The sequence below is a fragment of the Pristiophorus japonicus genome, chromosome 8 (assembly GCF_044704955.1).
Source record: "Pristiophorus japonicus isolate sPriJap1 chromosome 8, sPriJap1.hap1, whole genome shotgun sequence".
In the NCBI taxonomy this organism is placed as follows: domain Eukaryota; kingdom Metazoa; phylum Chordata; class Chondrichthyes; family Pristiophoridae; genus Pristiophorus; species Pristiophorus japonicus.
In genome coordinates this window covers 172,626,065-172,640,371 of record NC_091984.1, presented here as the reverse complement: position 1 = coordinate 172,640,371, position 14,307 = coordinate 172,626,065, and positions in this window count along the sequence as shown.

Sequence of the window (14,307 nt, the reverse complement as noted above, 5' to 3'; positions counted from 1 at the left end):
CCACTGTGCACTTGGTGCTGACTCTCCTTCACAATCCCAGGACTGCTGCCCAGCAAGTCTACAACGACTCTCATTCAGCTACCAGGAGCACTGCATTGGGATCCTTAAGCAGAGGTTCCGTTGCCTGGACCGCTCTGGTGGAGTGTTGCAGTACTTGCCCGAGCGGGTCTCCCTATTCATGGTCATCTGCTGCATGCTTCACAACCTGGCAATCATGAGGCCACAACCATTGGAGGACAAGGCAACGGTACCACCTGAGGAGGCACAGGAGGAGGAGGAGGTGGGTCAGCGTTGTCACCATCCAAACCCTGCAAGGTTTATTACACAAGAAATAAAGGTGCAAAAAACACACACACAACTATTTATCACCCTTGTGCATTTCCTTATAACCCCCCCTACGCAAGCCTAGTCTCGAACAACACCGCCGTGTCTCCCCTGTGGGGCATCATGTATCTGGGAAGGCTGCTGTGTTTCAGGTGTAGAAGCTATAACGTCCTTCTAGGACGCCCTTGACCAGCTCTGGCCTGGAAAGGCCGGCTGCAGACTGGGCCACATCCTCCTCGGTGCGTTCAGTCGGCCTTGGCTCGGGTGAATCCATGCTTGTCGGCAATGGCGGAGTGACAGGTCCGGGGTCAGGACTGCTGTGATCCTGAGAGAACGCATCATCATGGTCCGAGGAGCCTGCGCCACTCCCCCGGGGGCAGCACCTCACCACCACCACCAATCTGAGGGAGCACAGGTTGGTGGTGTGGCGCGACACCGTGAGGTTCCCCGTGGACCCAGCCGCGATGGCAACAGTCAGCCCTCGTGTGGTATCCAGCTGAGACTGCATGAGAGCAGACACAGTCTCGATGTCACCAGCAAGACGCTCCGTGGTCCTTTGCCCAGATTGCATAAGAGCATTCGGAGCTTCCAGAGCCGCGGCCATCCTGTGCAAAGAACTACTCAGACTTATGATCTTATGTTCAGACGCTCGTTCACTTGCGCCTCTGCTGTAATGGCAGCTGCCACAGCTCCAACGAGACGTGCCATTACAGCTGGATCCACAGTGTCACTCTGGGAGCCCACCATTGTCTGCACACTGGCAATGATGGGCTCCATGGTGTGCACAGAGCTGTCCACAATGCGGGAGGCGGACTCCTCCACGATCCTCACCACTTGCAAAAGGCTCTCGGGCACCCTTGCCATTACCCCCAACATCTGGGAAATAATGGCCTCCACCCTTCTTTCATGAGCCCCAACATCGATGGGCTTGTCTGAACTCAATAGAACTCGTGTGCGAACTCGCCGCCCCCCCCCCCCCCCCCCCAGAGAGATGGTACCCAAGGGTGCCTTTACCTTTCACCATGCTGCAGCCCGCTAGGCCCCAGTGCAGACCCCACTGCTGAGTCTAACATTCCAGATTGCGTACTCCCAGTGTCTGAGCTGGCGCGTGCTGCCAGCACTGTCCCCCTCTTCCTCATCAGACATGGCACCAATGGATAGAGTGGCCTCTAGGCTGTCGTCACGGCTTTGGCTCACACTCGGAGTCTCATCTGCAATCATAAATGGCACAAGGGCTCCCGTGAGGGTGAGGTAGGGTATTGCAGCATGCAGCCTGCAACTTGCACACTATTATAAGCAAGCGCTCGGTAGGCGCTGGCACTTTCAGGGGGAGACGTCATTAAAGGAAGGCCTCCACTTACCGATGCTACCCCAGTGGGGTCGGCACGACTTGTGGCCACAGGGAAGGCAACATGTGGGCCCACAAGCCTCTGCACCCTCTCTTCCAGGTGAGTGAGCTGCTGGATCTCTGGCTCGTCACCACCAGTCCTCTGTTGCTCAATACGGTCGCGACAAACCTTTGCCTGCAAAGCAAATAAGGCTTGCTGTGTCACAGTGTCATGAGGCCTGGGCAATGAGTGCACAAGTGTGGGTCCCTGACATGAAGCTGTAACTCTGACATGAAAGGGAGCCTCCATTGCAAGAATGCACGCACACACACATATATATCTCCAGGCCTCAACAATCAAATGTTGCTTCAGTGACTATAAAATGAAGGTGGGAAATATGAGAAGGTGAAGGAGAGGCTCGCAGATGGAAGGTGAGGAGTTGGAGGAGCATGTACTCACTTTCATCAGTTGAATGATCTCGTTGAGCCTTTTGCAGCATTGGGTGGCGGTGCGGTGATGAATGGAGGTCCCTGACACTTCCACAGCGATCTCTCTCACCGCATTAAGGGACACAGCGCGAGTCGAGCTGCCTGTGTCGGGGTAGAGAATGCGCCTCCTTCTCTCTACAGCCTCGCTGAGGGTCTCCAGTTCCGTGTCCGAAAATCTGCTGGCCCTCCTTGCTCCTCCTAATTCGCCATGTCCTCGATTCAAACTGATTCCCGGCTCAGGGCCCAGCGGTAAATCCGGCTCTTTACGGCCAGGGAGTATCTGGTTCATTAGCAGCAAATCGGCACCCGCTGAATATCGCCGACCAATCGGCCACTCCACCCCCACACCGTGCCCACAGCCCATCCCCCCCCCACACCGTGCCCACAGCCCATCCCCCACTCCACCGCCACACCGTGCCCACAGCCCATCCCCCAACACACCGTGCCCACAGCCCATCCCCCACTCCACCCCCACACCGTGCCCAAAGCCCATGCCCCACTCCACCCCCACACCGTGCCCACAGCCCATCCCCCCCCACACCGTGCCCACAGCCCATCCCCCGCCCACACCGTGCCCACAGCCCATGCCCCACTCCACCGCCACACCGTGCCCACAGCCCATCCCCCAACACACCGTGCCCACAGCCCATCCCCCACTCCACCCCCACACCGTGCCCACAGCCCATCCCCCAACACACCGTGCCCACAGCCCATCCCCCACTCCACCCCCACACGGTGCCCACAGCCCATCTCCCCCCCCACACCGTGCCCACAGCCCATCCCCCCCCACACCGTGCCCACAGCCCATCCCCCCCCCACACCGTGCCCACAGCCCATCCCCCACTCCACCCCCACACCGTGCCCACAGCCCATCCCCCCCCACACCGTGCCCACAGCCCATCCCCCCCCACACCGTGCCCACAGCCCATCCCCCACTCCACCCCCACACCGTGCCCACAGCCCATCCCCCCCCACACCGTGCCCACAGCCCATCCCCCACTCCACCCCCACACCGTGCCCACAGCCCATCCCCCACTCCACCGCCACACCGTGCCCACAGCCCATCCCCCCCCACACCGTGCCCACAGCCCATCCCCCCCCCCACACCGTGCCCACAGCCCATGCCCCACTCCACCGCCACACCGTGCCCACAGCCCATCCCCCACTCCACCGCCACACCGTGCCCACAGCACATCCCCCACTCCACCCCCACACCGTGCCCACAGCCCATCCCCCACTCCACCGCCACACCGTGCCCACAGCCCATCCCCCCCACACCGTGCCCACAGCCCATCCCCCCCACACCGTGCCCACAGCCCATCCCCCACTCCACCGCCACACCGTGCCCACAGCCCATCCCCCCCCACACCGTGCCCACAGCCCATCCCCCCCCTACACCGTGCCCACAGCCCATCCCCCACTCCACCCCCACACCGTGCCCACAGCCCATCCCCCCCCCACACCGTGCCCACAGCCCATCCCCCCCCACACCGTGCCCACAGCCCATCCCCCACTCCACCCCCACACCGTGCCCACAGCCCATCCCCCCCCCACACCGTGCCCACAGCCCATCCCCCACTCCACCCCCACACCGTGCCCACAGCACATCCCCCCCCACACCGTGCCCACAGCCCATGCCCCACTCCACCGCCACACCGTGCCCACAGCCCATCCCCCCCCACACCGTGCCCACAGCCCATCCCCCCCCCCACACCGTGCCCACAGCCCATGCCCCACTCCACCGCCACACCGTGCCCACAGCACATCCCCCACTCCACCCCCACACCGTGCCCACAGCCCATCCCCCACTCCACCGCCACACCGTGCCCACAGCCCATCCCCCCCACACCGTGCCCACAGCCCATCCCCCCCACACCGTGCCCACAGCCCATCCCCCACTCCACCGCCACACCGTGCCCACAGCCCATCCCCCCGCACACCGTGCCCACAGCCCATCCCCCACTCCACCGCCACACCGTGCCCACAGCCCATCCCCCCCCACACCGTGCCCACAGCCCATCCCCCACTCCACCGCCACACCGTGCCCACAGCCCATCCCCCACTCCACCGCCACACCGTGCCCACAGCCCATCCCCCACTCCACCGCCACACCGTGCCCACAGCACATCCCCCACTCCACCGCCACACCGTGCCCACAGCCCATCCCCCACTCCACCGCCACACCGTGCCCACAGCCCATCCCCCACTCCACCGCCACACCGTGCCCACAGCACATCCCCCACTCCACCGCCACACCGTGCCCACAGCCCATCCCCCACTCCACCGCCACACCGTGCCCACAGCACATCCCCCACTCCACCCCCACACCGTGCCCACAGCCCATCCCCCACTCCACCGCCACACCGTGCCCACAGCCCATCCCCCCACACCGTGCCCACAGCCCATCCCCCCCACACCGTGCCCACAGCCCATCCCCCACTCCACCGCCACACCGTGCCCACAGCACATCCCCCCCCACACCGTGCCCACAGCCCATCCCCCACTCCACCGCCACACCGTGCCCACAGCCCATCCCCCACTCCATCCCCACACCGTGCCCACAGCTCATCCCCCACTCCACCCCTACACCGTGCCCACAGCCCATCCCCCCTCACACTGTGCCCACAGCCCATCCCCCACTCCACCCCCACACCGTGCCCACAGCCCACCCCCCCTCACACCGTGCCCACAGCCCATCCCCCCTCACACCATGCCCACAGCCCATCCCCCCCCTCACACCGTGTCCACAGCCCATCCCCCCTCACACCGTGCCCACAGCCCATCCCCCACTCCACCGCCACACCGTGCCCACAGCCCATCCCCCACTCCATCCCCACACCGTGCCCACAGCCCATCCCCCCCTCACACTGTGCCCACAGCCCATCCCCCTCCACACACCGTGCCCACAGCCCATCCCCCCCTCACACCGTGTCCACAGCCCATCCCCCCACACACCGTGCCCACAGCCCATCCCCCCCTCACACTGTGCCCACAGCCCATCACCCCCTCACACCGTGCCCACAGCCCATCCCCCCCTCACACTGTGCCCACAGCCCATCCCCCCACACACCGTGCCCATAGCCCATCCCGCTCATACCATGTCCACAGCCCATCCCCCACTCCACCGCCACACCGTGCCCACAGCCCATCCCCCCCTCACACCGTGCCCACAGCCCATCCCCCCCACACACCGTGCCCACAGCCCATCCCCCTCTCACACCGTGCCCACAGCCCATCCCCCTCTCACACCGTGCCCACAGCCCATCCCCCCTCACACCGTGCCCACAGCCCATCCCCCTCTCACACCGTGCCCACAGCCCATCCCCCCTCACACCGTGCCCACAGCCCATTCCCCCCTCACACCGTGTCCACAGCCCATCCCCCCCACACACCGTGCCCACAGCCCATCCCCCCTCACACCGTGCCCACAGCCCATCCCCCCTCACACCGTGCCCACAGCCCATCCCCCCCACACACTGTGCTCACAGCCCATCCCCCCCACACACTGTGCCCACAGCCCATCTCCACCACACACTGTGCCCACAGCCCAACCCCCCCACACACCGTGTCCACAGCCCATCCCCCCCACACACTGTGCCCACAGCCCATCCCCCCCACACAGTGCCCACAGCCCATCCCCCCCACACACCGTGTCCACAGCCCATCCCCCCTCACACCGTGCCCACAGCCCATCCCCCCCACACACTGTGCCCACAGCCCATCCCCCCCACACACTGTGCCCACAGCCCATCCCCCCCACACACCGTGTCCACAGCCCATCCCCCCCACACACTGTGCCCACAGCCCATCTCCCCCACACACTGTGCCCACAGCCCATCCCCCCACACACCGTGCCCACAGCCCATCCCCCCTCACACTGTGCCCACAGCCCATCCCCCCCCACACACCGTGCCCATAGCCCATCCCCCTCACACCGTGCCCACAGCCCATCCCCCCCCACACACCGTGTCCACAGCCCATCCCCCACTCCACCGCCACACCGTGCCCACAGCCCATCCCCCCCTCACACCGTGTCCACAGCCCACCCCCCCCACACACCGTGCCCACAGCCCAACCCCCCCACACACCGTGTCCACAGCCCATCCCCCCTCACACCGTGCCCACAGCCCATCCCCCCCACACACTGTGCCCACAGCCCATCCCCCCCACACAGTGTCCACAGCCCATCCCCCCCACACACCGTGCCCACAGCCCATCCCCCCTCACACTATGCCCACAGCCCATCCCCCCCACACACTGTGCCCACAGCCCATCCCCCCCCCCACACTGTGCCCACAGCCCATCCCCCCTCACACTGTGCCCACAGCCCATCCCCCCCCCACACTGTGCCCACAGCCCATCCCCCCCACACACCGTGCCCACAGCCCATCCCCCCTCACACTGTGCCCACAGCCCATCCCCCCCCACACACCGTGCTCACAGCCCATCCCCCCACACCGTGTCCACAGCCCACCCCCCCCACACACCGTGCCCACAGCCCATCCCCCCCACACACCGTGCCCACAGCCCATCCCCCCTCACACTGTGCCCACAGCCCATCCCCCCCCACACACCGTGCCCACAGCCCATCCCCCCCACACACAGTGTCCACAGCCCATCCCCCCCCACACACCGTGCCCACAGCCCATCCCCCCACACACCGTGCCCACAGCCCATCCCCCCTCACACTGTGCCCACAGCCCATCCCCCCACACACTGTGCCCATAGCCCATCCCCCTCACACCGTGTCCACAGCCCATCCCCCACTCCACCGCCACACCGTGCCCACAGCCCATCCCCCACTCACACCGTGCCCACAGCCCATCCCCCCCACACACCGTGCTCACAGCCCATCCCCCTCTCACACCGTGCCCACAGCCCATTCCCCCCTCACACCGTGTCCACAGCCCATCCCCCCCACACACTGTGCCCACAGCCCATCCCCCCCTCACACCGTGCCCACAGCCCATCCCCCTCTCACACCGTGCCAACAGCCCATCCCCCTCACACCGTGCCCACAGCCCATCCCCCCCCACACACTGTGCCCACAGCACATCCCCCCCACACACTGTGCCCACAGCCCATCTCCCCCACACACCGTGTCCACAGCCCATCCCCCCCACACACTGTGCCCACAGCCCATCCCCCCCACACACTGTGCCCACAGCCCATCCCCCCCACACACCGTGCCCACAGCCCATCCCCCCTCACACTGTGCCCACAGCCCACCCCCCTCACACCGTGCCCACAACCCATCCCCCCCTCACACTGTGCCCACAGCCCATCCCCCCACACACCGTGCCCATAGCCCATCCCCCCTCACACCGTGCCCACAGCCCATCCCCCCCCACACACCGTTCCCACAGCCCATTCCCCCCTCACACCGTGTCCACAGCCCATCCCCCTCACACACCGTGCCCACAGCCCATCCCCCTCTCACACCGTGCCCACAGCCCATCCCCCTCACACACCGTGCCCACAGCCCATCCCCCTCACACCGTGCCCACAGCCCATCCCCCCTCACACCGTGCCCACAGCCCATCCCCCCCCACACACTGTGCCCACAGCCCATCCCCCCCACACACTGTGCCCACAGCCCATCCCCCCCACACACCGTGCCCAAAGCCCATCCCCCCTCACACTGTGCCCACAGCCCATCCCCCCCCACACACCGTGCCCACAGCCCATCCCCCCCTCACACTGTGCCCACAGCCCACCCCCCTCACACCGTGCCCACAGCCGATCCCCCCTCACACTGTGCCCACAGCCCATCCCCCCACACAAAGTGCCCATAGCCCATCCCCCTCACACCGTGCCCACAGCCCATCCCCCCCACACACCGTATCCACAGCCCATCCCCCACTCCACCGCCACACCGTGCCCACAGCCCATCCCCCCTCACACCGTGTCCACAGCCCACCCCCCCCACACACCGTGCCCACAGCCCATCCCCCCTCACACCGTGCCCACAGCCCATCCCCCCCACACACTGTGCCCACAGCCCATCCCCCCCCACACAGTGTCCACAGCCCATCCCCCCCACACACCGTGCCCACAGCCCACCCCCCCTCACACTGTGCCCACAGCCCATCCTCCCCACACACTGTGCCCACAGCCCATCCCCCCCCACACTGTGCCCACAGCCCATCCCCCCTCACACTGTGCCCACAGCCCATCCCCCCCCACACACCGTGCCCACAGCCCATCCCCCCCACACACAGTGTCCACAGCCCATCCCCCCCCACACACCATGCCCACAGCCCATCCCCCCACACACCGTGCCCACCCACCCCACACCGTGTCCACAGCCCATCCCCCCTCACAATGTGTCCACAGCCCACCCCCCCCTCACACTGTGCCCACAGCCCAGCCCCCCCTCACACTGTGTCCACAGCCCATCCCCCCCTCACACTGTGTCCACAGCCCATCCCCCCCCCTCACACTTTGCCCACAGCCCATCCCCCCCCTCACACCGTGCCCACAGCCCATCCCCCTCTCACACCGTGCCCACAGCCCATCCCCCCTCACACCGTGCCCACAGCCCATCCCCCCCCACACACTATGCCCACAGCCCATCCCCCCCACACACCGTGTCCACAGCCCATCCCCCCCACACACCGTGCCCACAGCCCATCCCCCCCCACACACCGTGCCCACAGCCCATCCCCCCCTCACACTGTGCCCACAGCCCATCCCCCCCACACACTGTGCCCACAGCCCATCCCCCCCACACACCGTGCCCACAGCCCATCCCCCCACACACTGTGGTTCACAGCCCATCCCCCCTCACACTGTGCCCACAGCCCATCCCCCCCACACACTGTGCCCACAGCCCATCCCCCCATCACACTGTGCCCACAGCCCATCCCCCCCACACACTGTGCCCACAGCCCATCCCCCCTCACACTGTGCCCACAGCCCATCCCCCCCCTCACACTGTGTCCACAGCCCATCCCCCCCACACACTGTGCCCACAGCCCATCCCCCCCCACACACTGTGCCCACAGCCCATCCCCCCCACACACCGTGCCCACAGCCCATCCCCCCACACACTGTGCCCACAGCCCATCCCCCCTCACACTGTGTCCACAGCCCATCCCCCCTCACACCGTGTCCACAGCCCATCCCCCCTCTCACACTGTGCCCACAGCCCACCCCCCCCACACTGTGTCCACAGCCCATCCCCCCTCACACTGTGTCCACAGCCCATCCCCCCCTCACACTGTGTCCACAGCCCATCCCCCCCACACACTGTGCCCACAGTCCACCCCCCCCTCACACTGTGCCCACAGCCCATCCCCCCCTCACACTGTGTCCACAGCCCATCCCCCCCACACACTGTGCCCACAGTCCACCCCCCCCTCACACTGTGCCCACAGCCCACCCCCCCCTCACACTGTGCCCACAGCCCATCCCCCCCTCACACCGTGTCCACAGCCCACCCCCCCCTCACACTGTGCCCACAGCCCACCCCCCCCTCACACTGTGTCCACAGCCCATCCCCCCCCTCACACACTATGCCCACAGCCCACCACCCCCCCCCCCCCACACCGTGCCCACAGCCACCATACCGCTCCACTCCTTTTTCTCAGCAAAAATGCTGAATTTCGCTCCAATGGCTGTCGCATCTATTGCGGGGTAATGACTGGCAACAAACGGTAGGTGCGCCCCATGCGGGCGGAGATAAATTTCTACCCCTCTACGTTTCGATAAGATCACCTCTCATTCTTCTGAACTTCAATGTGTCGAGGCGCAACCTATTCAACCTATCTTCATAAGTCAACCCCCTCATCTCCGGGATCAACCTAGTGAACCTTCTCTGAACAGCCTCCAATGCAAGTATATCCTTCCTTAAATACAGAGACCAAAACTGCACGCAGTACTCCAGGTGTGGCCTCGCCAATACCCTGTACAGTTGTAGCAGGACTTCTCTGCTTTTATACTGTATCCCCCTTGCAATAAAGGCCAACATTCCATTTGCCTTCCTGATCACTAGCTGTACCTACATACTCACTATGTATGTTTCATGCACAAGGACCCCAGGTCGCTCTATACTGCAGCAGTCTGCAATTTTAATTTGCTTTTCTATTATTTCTGCCAAAGTGGACAATCTCACATTTTCCCACATTATATTCCATCTGCCAAGTTTTTGCCCACTCACTTAGCCTGTCTATATATCTCTGCAGATATTTTGTGTCCTCCTCACAATTTGCTTTCCCACCCATCCTTGTATCATCAGCAAACTTGGCTACATTACACTGTGGAACAATCGCCCCCGTTAATCCAGTGTGACCTCCAATGGTCTTCTGACCGCTATTTCTGAGGAGCAGCTGTGCCTCGATGAGTCATTTTGTTGACACTAACATGGAGAATCAAAACACAGCAACATACATTAATCTTTCACCAATAAATTATATTTCTAGATGTTTTCTGACATATACCAGCTGAGTTCAATCAAAATATTGTGGCAGTGAATTTAATGGCTCATTAACACGTTGATTTACATTTGTTCAATAACAGTGTCTGATTTTCCAAATATATATGGATTAGTTGGGCCTGACTGTATTCATCATTTTCATCTAAAGCATAATAGGGCTATGAAATAAGTTACCAAGTTAAGATGATTGAAGCAGACAGTGTGACTGGGTTCAAGAAACAATAGGACGTGTTTCTGGAGAGAGAAGGGTTGAAGGATGTGGTGTGAAGGTGGGTTTGATTGGTCTTGTTGAGGATAATGGATGTTTCCAGTTCCAATGTGGTTGAGGGAAAGAGGAGCAGGCACATGGGATAAGGACTAGTGTTCATCCAGAGGATTCAAAAAAGATTTCTCAGGATGGGGGCGACGCTGGCATATCCACATTTAGTGCCCATCCCTAGTTGTTCTGGGGGCATTAGAGCCAACCATGTAGCATGGGACTGGAGTCAGACGTGGGCCCAGAGGGGGTAAGAGTGGCAGCTTCCTTTCCATTAAACACCAATACAAACAGCCCTGTTTCCAAGTAACTTCTACTTATCTCCAATTCTAAAGTGCTTGTTCCCATTATACATTAGAAAATGCTACTGCTTTCGTATGACGGGTAAAACTGTCCTCACCACACAGCACTGCCCCCCAGTCATCAAGATCCATGGCATGGCCCTGGACAATGTGGACTACTTCCCATATCTCGGGAGCCTCCTATCAACAAGAGCAGGCATCGACGATGAGATCCAACACCGCCTCCAGTGCGCCAGTGCAGCTTTCGGCCATCTGAGGCAAAGAGTATTTGAAGACCAGGCCCTCAAATCCGCCACCGAGCTCATGGTTTACAGGGCTGTAGTAATACCCGCCCTCCTGTATGGCTCAGAGACATGGACCATGTACAGTAGACACCTCAAGTCACTAGAGAAATACCACCAATGATGTCTCTGCAAGATCCTACAAATCCCCTGGGAGGGCAGACGCACCAATGTTAGCGTCCTCGACCAGGCAAACATCCCCAGCATCGAAGCACTGACCACACTTGATCAGCTCCGCTGGGCGGGCCACATCGTTTGCATGCCAGACACCAAACTCCCAAAGGAAGCGCTCTACTCGGAACTACTTCACAGCAAATGAGCCAAAGGTGGCAGCGCAAACGTTACAAGGACACCCTCAAAGCCTCCCTGGTAAAGTGCAACATCCCCACTGACACCTGGGAGTCCCTGGCCAAAGACCGCCCTAAGTGAAGGAAGTGCATCCGCGAGGGCACTGAGCACCTCGAATCTCATCGCCGAGAGCATGCAGAAAGCAAGCGCAGGCAGCGGAAAGAGCATGCGGCAAACCTGTCCCACACACCCCTTCCCTCAACGACTATCTGTCTCACCTGTGACAGAGACTGTGGTTCTCGTATTGGACTGTTCAGCCACCTAAGGACTCATGTTAAGAGTGGAAGCAAGTCTTCCTCGATTCCGAGGACTGCCTATGACGATGAAAACTTATAATGGGATATCTAGTTTGGCTCTCTATTCGATGGCTTCCTGAGTTGCCGAGTGGCGAAATAAGGTGCCTCCCTCCACAGCTCTCAGTGGGCAGGTTGATGTGAGGTGTTCTATGGTCTGGGACTCGTGGTCACAGTCGCACTTCGGACAGGACTCTCAGCTGTGGGCCTCATCTCATCAACACCGGCCAAAAAGTAAAACCCAGGGTGAACCTGGTCTGGAAACTTTCTGCAATTACACAGGATTTTATAGGATATACCGGCACAAACAGGTCATTCGGCCCAACTAGTCTATGCCGGCGGTAATGCTCCACTTGAGCCTCATTCCGTCTTTCCTCATCTAAATCTATCAGCATATCTCATCGTCGATGTCTGCCCTTGCTGATAATAGGCTCCCGAGGTATGGAAAGTTGTCCACGTTGTCTAGGGCCGCGCCGTGGATCTTGATGACTGGGGGTAGTGCTGTGTAGCAGGGTCAGATTGATGGAGGACCTTTGTCTTACGGATGTTTAGTGTAAGGCCTATGCTTTCGTACACCTCAGTGAAGATGTTGACTATGACTTGGAGTTCAGTCTCTGAACTCCTACACGGCAAGTGAGCCAAAGGTGGGCAGAGGAAACTTTTCAAGGACACCCTCAAAGCCTCCTTGATAAAATGCAACATCCCCACCGACACCTAGGAGTCCCTGGTCAAAGACTGCCCTAAGTGAAGGAAGAGCATCTGGGAGGGCGCTGAACACCAAGTCTCATCACCGAGAGCATGCAGAAACCAAGCGCAGGCAACGGAAGGAACATGCGGCAAACCTGTCCCACCCACCCTTTCCTTCAACGACTGTCTGTCCCACCTGTGACAGAGACTGATTTGGACTGTTCAGTCACCTAAGAACTCACTTTTAGAGTGGAAACAAGTCTTCCTCGATTTCGAGGGACTGCCTATGATGACTATCAGCATAACCTTCTATTCCCTTCTCCCTCCTATGCTTGTCTAGCCTCCCCTTAAATGCATCTGTACTATTTGCCTCAACCACTCCCTGTGGTCCCGGATTCCACATTCTCACCACTCTCTGGGTAAAGAAGTTCCTTCTGAATTCCCTTGGTGACTATCATATTGATGGCCTCTAGTTATGCTCTTCCCTACAAGTGGAAACACTCTCTGTAGCTACTCTATCAAAACTTTTCATAATTTTATTATATTAGCTCACCTCTCAGCCAGTTCATCCTTTCCTGATGGGTATACCCTTGCATTTCTGGTATCATCCTTGTAAATCTTCTCTGCACCCGCTCCAGTGCCTCGAAATCCTTTCTATAATATGGCGACCAGAATTGTATGAAGTGCTCCAAGTGTGGTCTAACTAAGGTTCGATACTTCACTACTTTTCAATTCTATCCCTCTAGAAATAAACCCTAGTGCTTGGTTTGCTTTTATTATGGTCTTGTTAATCTGTGTTGCTAATTTTAGCAATTTGTGTTTGTGTGTTCCAAGGTCACTTTGTTCCTCTACCCCAACCAGACTCCAAGTAATAAGTGACCTCCCTATTTTTCCCACCAAAATGAATTACCTCACATTTATCGGTGTTGAACTTCATTTACCAATATATGCCCATTTTGCAAGTTTATTAATGTCCTTCTGTAATTTGTTGCAGTCCTCCTCAGTATTAACTATCGCTCCCAATTTGGTGTCATCAGCAAATTTAGAAATTGTGTTTTTCATTCCAAAGTCTAAATCGTTAACGTAAATTGTGCACAACAGTGGTCCCAGCACTGATCCTTGTGGAACACCATTACCCACCTTCTGCCACCGTGAATAGCTACGCTTTACCCCTCCTCTCTGCTTTCTGTCTTGAAGCCAGCTAGCAATCCATTCTACTTGTCCCCGACTCTGCATTCTCTAACCTTGTTCATCAGTCCATTATGGGGTACCTTATCGAAGGCCTTTTTGAAAATCTAGATAAATTACATCTACTGCATTACCCTTGTCTATTCTCTCTGTTACCTCTGCGAAAATGTCACTGCACAGTGACTCTGCTCCAGGATACTGCTCTGCCTCAGGGTCCTGCAGCTGTCACACAAAGATCATAAGAAATGGGAACAGGAGTAGGCCTCGAGCCTGCTCCACCATTTAATACGATCATGGCTGATCTGGTCATGGACTCAGCTCCACTTCCCTGCCTGCTCCCCATAGCCCCTTATTCTCTTATTTAAGACAGAAATA